This window comes from Opisthorchis viverrini, assembly GCF_000715545.1.
Source record: "Opisthorchis viverrini unplaced genomic scaffold opera_v5_159, whole genome shotgun sequence".
NCBI lineage: Eukaryota > Metazoa > Platyhelminthes > Trematoda > Opisthorchiida > Opisthorchiidae > Opisthorchis > Opisthorchis viverrini.
The window spans coordinates 534,767-546,090 of record NW_008751816.1 but is presented as its reverse complement, the minus strand read 5'-3'; positions in this window follow the sequence as shown (position 1 = coordinate 546,090).

The following is an 11,324-nucleotide window of genomic DNA, read 5'->3' as shown; positions in this document are numbered from 1 at the left end:
GTTTCTCTCTTTTCTCCCATATTCTCCTGTTACTCTTTCGCATTCATCGCTTGCACTCACTTTTTATGTTTGTGACCATGCTCTTCAAAAATAAATGACAGATTAGTAGTAGAATTATCGTAATGTGGGAGAGACACCTATCACGTTATCGGATACATTGACAAACCACTCTTTAATACTCAGTTTCCCACCCGAATAGTAGATTTAGAGAAGAGAAAATTACCATCCGATTTGAGTAACTGAGGTTACCTGGCGATGTCAGGAGATGTTCTGCCCCACGGCTCCCTACACCCACCTGCTTTCAACTCAAACTGATTTGGCATCGCTAGCAGGTTTCCACTCTTGGAAGCGAACAAACGTCAACTGACTGTGCTGTGTATTATTCTCATGAAGCACAGGGGCAAGTGCGGAGGAAAAAGAAAAGACAGAGTACAACCAGTGAAAAACGACGCGGAATGCAGAGGGGAATGAAAGACTGGAGAGATGTCGTTTACAAAGTCCTACAGAGCATTTCCAGACAATCAATTTTTGCTGGCACAAAGTCGACAAAAACCAGTCGGTTGGTCCGTCATTCCTCCTCGAGACTTGCTTTGTTTGTTCTGTGATTGAACAGTAGAAAATTACCTAAAACTATACTTGTGAAGTCTTATATACCCGCATCAATAAGGACACGATAAGAAAGGTCACTTTTAATTAGCAACGAATTCCGGTACCGTTTATAGGCCGAATATGTTTGGTCTTCCTGCAGGCATACTCCCAGCCAGTCGGCCATCAGTGTGACGACGTATATTGCTGACGAAACCTGTAAGTAATATCTGTTCACTGCCATTTAAAGCACCATTCCCTCACACAATCGACAGCCAAGTTGAACATTATTGATCCTTTTTTGTGCATTTGTTCACCGAAATATATTCAAATATTATCAAGACAAGCTCAGCAATACGCTTGAGAAAACCGAGCTTCCCAAACTCTCAAATGCCTTCACGCCCAATTTCTTGCGGCCGCATTCTTCAAGGTCATGGATAAAAATCCACATCCACATATGCCCTTTTTCCATTCGGTGCTCTGACCAGGATAAGACGAGGATCTCATGGCTGCAACTTCTTGAAGCACCCTAGGGGCTTGTGGAGATGCGACAGAGGCAGCTCGGCTGAAGGCTGATCTTGGAGGATTTGAGGAGATGGATATCCTTCTCAAGAGCCGGATTTGAGGGTGCGGTCAGTAATCCAGCTGTTTTTAGGCCTGATGTCGGGATTGCGCACTCTGACTACGTGTACTCATCACTGATGCATGATAACTACTGGGCGGTCTGTTTGAGGGCTCCAGACCGCCCTGATTCCCCAACTCAGACAACAGGTCAAAGGCGAATACTCTGCTAGATGCGGGGCACGTCAGCTGCGAAACGTGAACAGTGCAGCTGCAAGAAAAGTTTGAACCTCCTGCATGCAGAGTTTGGGAAAATCAGTGTTGTCAAGCCCCTCTCAGTTTACTTCTATGTTGACTGAGTACTAGACGTCAGTAAACTTATACGTTTGAATAGGCCCGTAATCTTCAAATCAGGTGTCTATCAGATGACGAGTCAGTAATCTGAACTAAATTAAACCGGCAATAATTGCAAGCGCCAAGCTTACGTGTTTTTGAAGTTCTTGTTGCCATTTATTGCGCATCTCTATTGATTAATTCAAATAACGTAAATTTACGTTTCTTCCAAAACTCGAGTCCGACATTTTCGTATTCTTTTGCAACTTGCGACGTGTGATGACTTACCAAGCCTTTCTCACACAAACTGTGGTTTTCACCATCCATCTCAACGGAGATGCGCTCAAAACAGAGTTAAATAACCGCATGACCAATCCACCTTCTAGGATGACGATCCGCTTTGTTCTGGGACACAGAAATGCATGCTCAGAGAATTCGGCCGATCTGTAGAGACTTGTTTGTAAGTGAGATGACTTCATGGACGCGTTGTTCAGCCGGTACGAGGCATCGTCTGGGAGTGTCTCTTACGCTTTAGAGCATCATTTATCTACCGGTGCCTGCCATATTTGGCCAAATGACTTCGCTTCTTTTGTTAAAGGTTCTAGTCCTCATTCGCTGTCTATAGTGAGAATGCTGTGTGTGAGGGTCGTCCAACCATGACAGCATATGTAAGCTGGATACGCGTGCAAACCCAGCACACTGAGTTCGATTGCTATTTGGACAGTTGATAATGTTAGATAAATCGATCAGGTATTTTTTATCAAAAACATTCCAGACAGGGTCAGTTTTAGCCGATTTTGTGGCGGGTGCTCAGTGGATATTGATAATCTACTGTCAAACAATGCGTTCATTTTTTGGCCGATTGGCGAAACACCCTTCCTTTTAGACAAACTAAACGGGTTTTTCGTAAATCTCAACCAGCACGCGATACCCCAAGCAGGAACTGGAGGGTATTTTGTATATCTGAATACCATACTAATTAAAGGGTTGCGTACACTGAAGGAAGTGCCAAATGAAAATTCGCTAAACTCCCCATAATACCAACAGTCTGTAAGTAGCTCAGAGGAAGAGTGAAAATCAGCCCACGAGTGTAACTACCATCCGAGAAGGCGTCACTCGCAGGGCCAGTCAACACGTGGCCACGTGATGTGAACCTCCTATCTAAGTGCAAGCTAATCACACTGCTGATCGGCTGAACAGTTAACTGGTCGCTGGTCCCAGACTCTGTGGAGTCTCGTGACATGCGCACTGATTATTCTCAAAAGGGATGAAATAGATGTACGGTATGTGCTTCTCGGTGCTTCGGCATAGATCGACTTCACTCACGGGATGAAGCCTAATATAGCTATTTCTGGTAACAAATATTGAAAAGTGTTATTCCAAACTCCACCAGATGGGAAAACTTCAGCGAGGTTAGGTAAGTCAGGATGAAGAAAGGACAACTTCCTCGAAACCTTTACATTCACTAAGATCGTCGGATTATTCCGTTCAGTTAGTAACTTGGAGAATATTTTGGCAAGCTTTCCGGTTTATTGAAATCCAGTACTTGCATAAAACAAACAGCGTCTAAATTCACTGTTGCGAATTTATGGATACGGCATCGGTCGGCGAAAACATGTATTCTGGACTCACTCCATAAAATTAATTGCTCACGCCACAAAAGCTGCTTTTCGTTAATCTGCTGAGATTGAAGCTTTATGAAACAGCCATTTCTTTCATTAGAGATGTTCTCACGTGTGATTTATTGGTAACTCAATAAAGCCTTAAGCTTCCTATTAGTGAGGCAGCCGATGCTTCAGGCTATGGAACTGGTACTCCAGTTTCCAAGCTACTCAGAAGTTTTTTGTCACGTATGCCACTCATCCTCGTCAACAGAGAAGGAAGGGAGAGAAACAAAGTTGGAGGGGATGTGGATCCTATGGTTTCTTTTGTGAGGAGGTTCCACGGAATATGTGACACAGCCGATAAATCATTGCTGGCTAACATCTAGTCTCCAAAAGCCACTCCGATTTATTGCCCCAGTCACCTGCAACACAGGACCACTTGCAGATCAACTTCATCTTTTTGCCATACACGTGCATTATCGCTTCCAGTATCTCAACACTGAAGACAAACAGGCAGTAATCGGAGGGATATTTCCTGGATGGGTGACTTATCGATGTAAGGGGGAATACCGGTGAATTTTTCCGTTCAAAAGGTTATTAAAAACCACGCTTGGCCAAGCGGGCACGTGCTTTCTTGTTTTTTCTGTCTTTGATAGCTGTCCATAGTAAATGTTCCCCATCCATTACCAACATCTGGGTAGTATTCAGGCTCACTGAGCTTACAAGGTCTCAGTGGTGTGGCCATATGTTGATTTATTGTTCATTTGATTTCCTAACCACCATGAGATCTTGCTTTGTGTACTACGCTCGGAAATAAGATATCTGGACTTGATTTCGGTGGTTTGTTTTACATTGCGAGAGCTATTCAGTAAGCCACGCACAACAGCAGCGCGACTGGCTTTCCTGCTGGTGCAGTAACGACTTCTTGGTTTGAATTGAAATAGTTTAGGTGGGCGATCTCCGTTACTGAGGCAGAGAATGCAGGTGAGATCAAACGGTCCAAGTCAGCTGCGTTGAGGCCGCAGTCCTCTGCACTGTCCACCCAGATTTCAGGATGTACTTACAAGTTAACAAAAAGCTCTCTTAAATGTCACAAAAAATATATCTATCCGGTTTCTGTTACTCTGTTCTAATTCAGTCGGAAGGTTCCACAAATGATCTTTGTTGACAGAGGATGCACTCCATATTGTCTGTTAAGATAACATAGTAATAGTACAAAGAAGTAGCGGACAGCATGTGCTTTATCATACAGCGTGAAAAGCCCGAAACAGCTTGTTTACTTCAAAATTGTATTTGAAGACGACTGGCGACGAGTTTCGGTAGCAAATGACTCTGTCAGACTAAAAACAACTTTGATCACGGTGTTAAAACATTTTCCGAATACACGCATATCTGGGCGAATAACCGCGTGCGAATCTACGACGTAAACAGAGCGTTACCAAAACATCTACCGAACTGGGTCGGTATGCGAGTGTAAACAGAACCGAGAGGTTGATGAACTCGGCGATAATGACCTTTAGCCGTAATCAGTATGCATGCACGTACAAAAGTTCATATGTAGTAGGCACCGACTAAGATTGTAAACATTGCGAATTCACCAGGGTCCGGCCGATAACTTTTTCTCTAAGCAGAACCAAACCGCCGTTGTCCGACCTTCGTGTCACTTTCTACGGCTGCAGATTAAATTGCGCCCTGTTTTCAAGCTCCAGTCCCGTAGTGTTATGAATCAGAGCATGAGGACATGGCGTGCCGTGGCACAAACACATCTTTCTGCCAGTCATCAGCCTTCGGAGTTCTCCAGAAGACATACAGTACAAGAAAGTCCGAAATTTAGCAGCAAGGTGATTCGAAAGTGGCACTGAGGCCCAGCGGGCTAACAACCATTGTCAAGCGGAAAGGCTTTAACGCTCTGAATATTAGGCAAACAATGCGCATGAATCTTCTCTGTCTTCAGTGACACTTTGTGCTCTCTATATAAGCATATATATATGTATACGTATATATATGTATATATATGGAGGGAGCAAAAGGTTTATGGTGGTCCTCCAAGAAGCTCCTCCTCGGTTCCCTTGGGTTTAGACCCACCCTCTCCAAACCACTGACAAGGAGTGGCTTAATTCTACCATTTGCAAAGAATATCCTATAGACAAGAAAGAGAATTGGAAATTGATCCACTGAACTGTATTCCTGTTGGTCGTCTGGCCAGTGTTACTGAGAAGCTAATGCAAACCTTAAACCGTGGTTTTGTCGGCATGAAATGTCGTTTCCAAATTTTCCGGATGAGATAACCTGTGGTTGGTTCATCAGAGGTTCTTCCAATATTTACTCTCCTCCCTAAAAGCGCTTTTTACCATTCTTACAGGGCGGCGTTTGCGGAAGGTAATCTCCTCAGGTTGGGCTAGCTTAGGTTACAAAACAATGACTACAGTCACTGAAGTCTACCACATCACAGAGCCATGAACAAGCATATCGCTTGGTGAGGGTCATTATGCACGCTTCTGTCAAATATTTAGTACAATTGCGTAAGTAAAACACATCTTCAGACGGCCTAGATACCAGAGTTATCCCTCTCCGAAGAGGTAGTCGTCAGAAGAGAATACGCCTTAGAAACAGCTAGTTTTTCTTGGTTTCTTCAAACTTCCCTAGACGGTTACCAACTTTTCAAAAGGTACCAGATCTATAAGAAGCCCTCGGCTGGTTCCCTCAGGGGACGAATATATAAACAAGACACAGACTTGAGTGAGTACAAATGAGTACAATCGGGGTCCAACCCATGCCATCTTCACAGGTTTCGTCATTCTCAGGGTCAGTAATCATGCACCCTACAAGGAGAAAATCTGCAAAACCCAAAAGACGATGGTCTAAAGTAAGTTCCCCTTAATGTTGATAACATGAGTCAGCCTCATGTCCGAGAACACAGTGTCTGTGCTTTGGACGTTAAAAAGTCACATAAGCATTTAGACTGTTTACCTAAGGGATGCGTGCATCGGTTTTAGAGCATGCGGTCTGCTTTGATTCAATGGGACCGAAGGTTGGTGTAGTGTGAACACGGCAGATTCTTCCTTGTCTCGAAAAAATGTGCTCAGGCTTGATGTTTGGGAAAGTGAAAATATTCACAATGCTATTAATAGTGAGCTTTGACTGAGGCACCTGTTTCCAGTGCTATCCAACGTGCGGTCAGAGTGAAGAAAAGGCCTCCTGACGAATTGTATTATCTGTGACTATGGTTATTAAGCTTGCGGGCAATGCTGCTTTGCTCTACCACCGTCAAAAGTTAAAGAAGGTACTTTAATATCTGCTCCTACTGTCGACGAAAGATGTCTCCCTCAGATGGACTGTTCCCTTAACAAAGATCACTAGGCCGGTTTGCCGTGAGTGATCTTTGTTGAAGATGCATGAGAAGTACATGTAGTAATACTGCACTAATCATTAGGTTGCTGAAAAATCTTTGACAGCCCACGACCGGTTTCGCTCTTCCCGGGGCTCATCAGGTAGGCGCAAAACCAAATTTGTTTGCAAATGGGTGTATTTCACTATATGTTTGTTATCACCTTATTGTCATGATAATTTCTTGCACCCAATGAGTGCTATCATTAATTGTCAGTTTGAGTTCATTCAGAACAGAATTGAACGGAAATTTTCTCGAACTTACTGTTCCGTCGTCACTTTTATCCAGGTACCCGATAACCGTGAAGTGGCTGAAATTCCATCCTCCACTCGTTAGAAAAGCGATACGGATGAAAATAGCCATAAGACTTGTGGCAACCTTTAGAACAAAACAGATGGTGCTGTTACAACTCGAGTTATTTGAGGGAGAAAAAGAAGAGACCACTTGCTACTTTCTGAATATTTAGTGACAGAGTGAAAAGCGAACTCAGCCTATTAGCGATCACTCAAAAACGGTATAAAACACTCGATTAACGAGATGAATAAATAACATTGTGGCCAAAGGCGTAAACAGTGAATACGGAAGTGTTCCGCTATCAGAGTTCATATGCTGGATAGCAGCTCCCGTCTCTGATAAGAAAATGTTTATCCGGAATCATCACAAGATTAGCGAGTCACCAAGACTGTCGGAAAATCTTTAGGAATGGTTTTTACAGTCATACAAGTACATGAAAGGTCCACCTTGTATCACGAGACATCTAAAGAAATAGTTGAATTTGTGTTCATACTGTGCACGTATCTTCACAATCAAGTCCGGTTGACATATCCGGTAGGATAAATACTTGTACGCGAAAATCGTCAGGTACCGTCAGGCGGCCATGCTTGTTGGAATGTTGTAGAATGCTTCAGGTGAGCACATTCATGGTTAGAGGTTGGCTCACCAAACTTGGCTCTGAGTTGATTGTTTTAGCTGCCGATCAAGCTGGGGAGTCAAGTGTGGCTGAATTCAACAGTGTTGCTTTCTTTTTAGATGGTTTGTTGGTATGTTGCCTGATCCCGCTGTGCTTCTGAGACAGCCCCTGGCCACTCATTCTCTCCGCCGTTCTACAGATCGCTGCTGCTCACATCGTTGTTTTGATCAAAATATCTCCAGCGTCATTATTGCGATTCAGCATTGTGACTCAACCTACCTGTGAGGAGTGATAGAGAATATAGGAGGTTGCGGCCAGCATCTGGTGCATGCGCCTTCAAAAATGGCATAAGGAACAATGTTCACTCGATGTAGTGAGTCAAAGTCAGTGGAACGAGACCAGAGTAGAGTGACAGATACGAGACAAAATAGTAACTTCTCGAACAAGGATATTAATCAATAAAAACACGCATATACAGAAGACACTTTTCACAATAAAGTATGAGCAGCGTTGACCACAAAAACAGGTATAGAATAAGCAACACTGAATCTAAGGTTGAAAAATGTGCCTACCTGCCATGCCACCTGATGAAAGCACGAGGGCTGGGATAATGCCAGGTTTCCCAAACCTAAGCAGGGGAAGTCGAGATGCAGAGGTCGGGTTCGAACCATGAACCTGCCTGATTGTCTGCTGCAATTTTGCCGACGAACCAGAAAGTAAAAGTATGTGATACTGCGCCAGCTGTGATGACCGATTTTGCCATAAACATATAAAACGAGAAGCCTTATGCAGAATGTCACGCCGGCTGTAGTTGTGGACCGTATTCGCGTTTATTCTCATGCTAAACAATTACTGTACTAAACAGTAATTTAATACAAGTGTGGACGAACTCTCGAATAATGCTCTTACAGAAGCGGCGTGATCGTCAGAAATGCATGAACTAAAGACCCGATTATAATGGGATTTGTAAATTGTTGTCCTTCGTTGAATACACTTTAACAGGGATTGACACACTAATGAAACCGTGACCCACAAACATTGTCTGGTATAGCTAGAAAAATCCAATTTTTCGAAGTGTCTGACCTTGAAAAGGCCCAACAAATTAGTAACCAATACGCTGGCTGTCGCCGGTTTTCTCAGCTGTAAATGCATGGTACAACAGGCTCACGTGATTGAACGGTAAACGCTCCACACTTTTCACTTAGTTTACGTTATGTGAGGTTGCTGGACTGGACAGCTTACAGCTTCTGTCACAGTTTTATTGAGGCTTATCAACCAATGCGTCGTCAACTGTTTAATAAGGTTTCTAAAACAAAGTGACTGGTGTTCGTCATTGAAATCGCTTCAAATAAAACTATTCCCTGGAGTAATTTATTCATGCCCATTTTCTACTTTTTCACATTTTCCTTTGTTCCCTCTCGTTACATTTCTGTAAATCCCGTGGTTTCGTTTTTTTAACCAAATATCACATGCTCACCAAAATTTATCACTTATCGGATTCATGACAAAAAACATTGTGGCAACACGGTGTTTACCTCAACAGCCAACCTACTTTGATGACAGCAATACACACCAGACGCAACAAATATGACAAAATTTGGCATCAAACATACTACCCATTCACAGCAGGACAGTATAAATATTTGTTTTAATAACTATTAGCGAGCGGTAAATGGAGATTTTGTCCTGTAAGCGAGGCCAATCTATCCTGGAAAGCCGAAAGGTGTTCACTGCACAGCCGTTCTATTCTCTCTGGGAATAATCAGCAGTGCGTACTACACGAAACTCAATAAGGTTTCGAACTCCCAACCTTCCAGCCACTAATTGAACAGATAACCGTTCAGCCGCGAGCGGCTGATCCGATAGGACATATCGATGCTCACCATTTAGTCTCAGAAACCACGTCACATACCCACACGTGTTAACCGACTCCCGGGTGAGAGTACCTTCACTTCCAGAATGATACCTCCATTAAAATTGCTCAAATCTCAAACGGCCAACAATCAATATGTAGATCAAAATTCACTCGGTGAGTGAAAAACCATTTGAGAGATTGTCTCTGAAAGGGCCAGCCAACAGGGGACCTTGTGGTTTAGTTTCCGTTCTGGAAGAAGGACAGTGCTGTATCTCGTCCAAGTGCAAGCTAATCACACCGCCAGTCAGCTGCCCGTGACAGAAAGGTTAAGTACTCAAAGTACTGGAGCGTCGGTCGCGGGTTCTAGACTCCCTGAGGTTTCGCAAGGTGTGCACTACTGATGATGCCCAACAAGAATCGTACAATACTTTCCGGCCTTTCAACATAGAATAATTTCACTCGGTGGACGAAACACCAAGCGAAATTTCCCTAGACTCCTCACAGTGCCAAGGACTGGTAAAAGTGCTTTCTACGGATTGAAGATATCATTGCCAGAGATCTCCGATCTTCTATTAAAAGATCGGTGATGCGGTGAAATGGTAAATTTTGTGTGATCACGGAAAATGAACCAATGTACGCCGAACACTGTCTATATGGGATTCTCGAAGAACGGCTGAGCTTCAGTGCGACAAATGTTTTTGACATTTTACGCCACACTACGAAATGATGTCTGAAGAATTCCCTATCCCGAAATCAACGATAAAATAGATTTGCATTAACCGTTGAAAATTTACCGACAGCGATCTGCATTAATTGCCCGAATCGGGTCATGTTCGTCCCGCAAATTTGGAATTTGGGCGGGTGCTGACAAACAAAGGTCGGACTAGCAATCTGCGTTGCAGCATGTGAGCTTTTCACATAAAGTGCAGAGCAGTAAGACGCGAGGTTTCCGTCTCGGTATTTTCTCGCATCCGGTGTAATGACACGCTGACCTCCGCACGTCTTTTGGTTGATTTTAGCACTGGTTAGCACTGACAAGTTTTGCGCTAGCAGATCATGTGTGGGTGTAGAACGAAACAAACGGGATAATAACGCTAACAGGTCAGATAAACAGGCTGACTGAGTGTCAGCATTCGTGGGGCTGATGAACAGTATTCGGCGAATTCGTGTCACATCTGTGATTTCAGTTATACACTATTCGGTCAGTGTGGTGAAGTGCTTTGGAAAGAATTCGCAGATTTCGCAAAAGTCTCAGCTGTAAAAACTGAAATATCCTTCTCAATAAACCGCAATCCACATCGCCAAACGACTGAGGTTTCAAAGACTCACATACTACTCATAGGGTTGCTGAAAACTCTTTGTGGCGCTTTCACTCTTGTTTGGACCCATCAATTAGAAACAGTCCCAAAGATTTTGATGTCCCGCCTGGACCGAAGTTCGACTCTATTCGTGGAAATCGACTCATTTGTAAGCTGAATCTCTTCTTTATGATATTCATCAACTGGATGGGCTGTGCAAAGGCTACGAACATCGAACTGAAACATTCAATGGAAGAACACCATAAACGAGAGGTTGAGTTGGGATACGTTTAAATTCTTCGTTAAAACCAAATGTATTTCCATAAACTCAGGCTGGATGATAAAATGCTCGTGTACTTCGATAAACCATAGACAAACACCACACATGAGTTGATTTTGAAATCACTCGGAAAATTGAGACCTTGCGTAGTGGAATGCGAAGAAGTGTCTCTGTCTGAATATTTTTTGTGTTGGTACCTTCTACGTAGCTCTTGGAATAGTTTGAATCCGTCTGATCAATGCATGTAGGCCAGATTTACTTCAGACCATACGAACTCAATTTGAGTGCCGCATCGCGTACCGTCACATCCATAGTGCGCTCAATCAGCACTGAAGCCAGATGCCATGAAACACGGACCAATAGAGAACCACATGAAGGGTGGGGGAGCTTGGACACCTGGGCAAAATGACCTTGGTCACGTGGCTCATGGCTTAGTCGGTACCGTCCTGAAATCTTTCCCGTCCATTCATTTTCCATCCCAGTCAGGACCAACTCTGTAGGGGACATTCA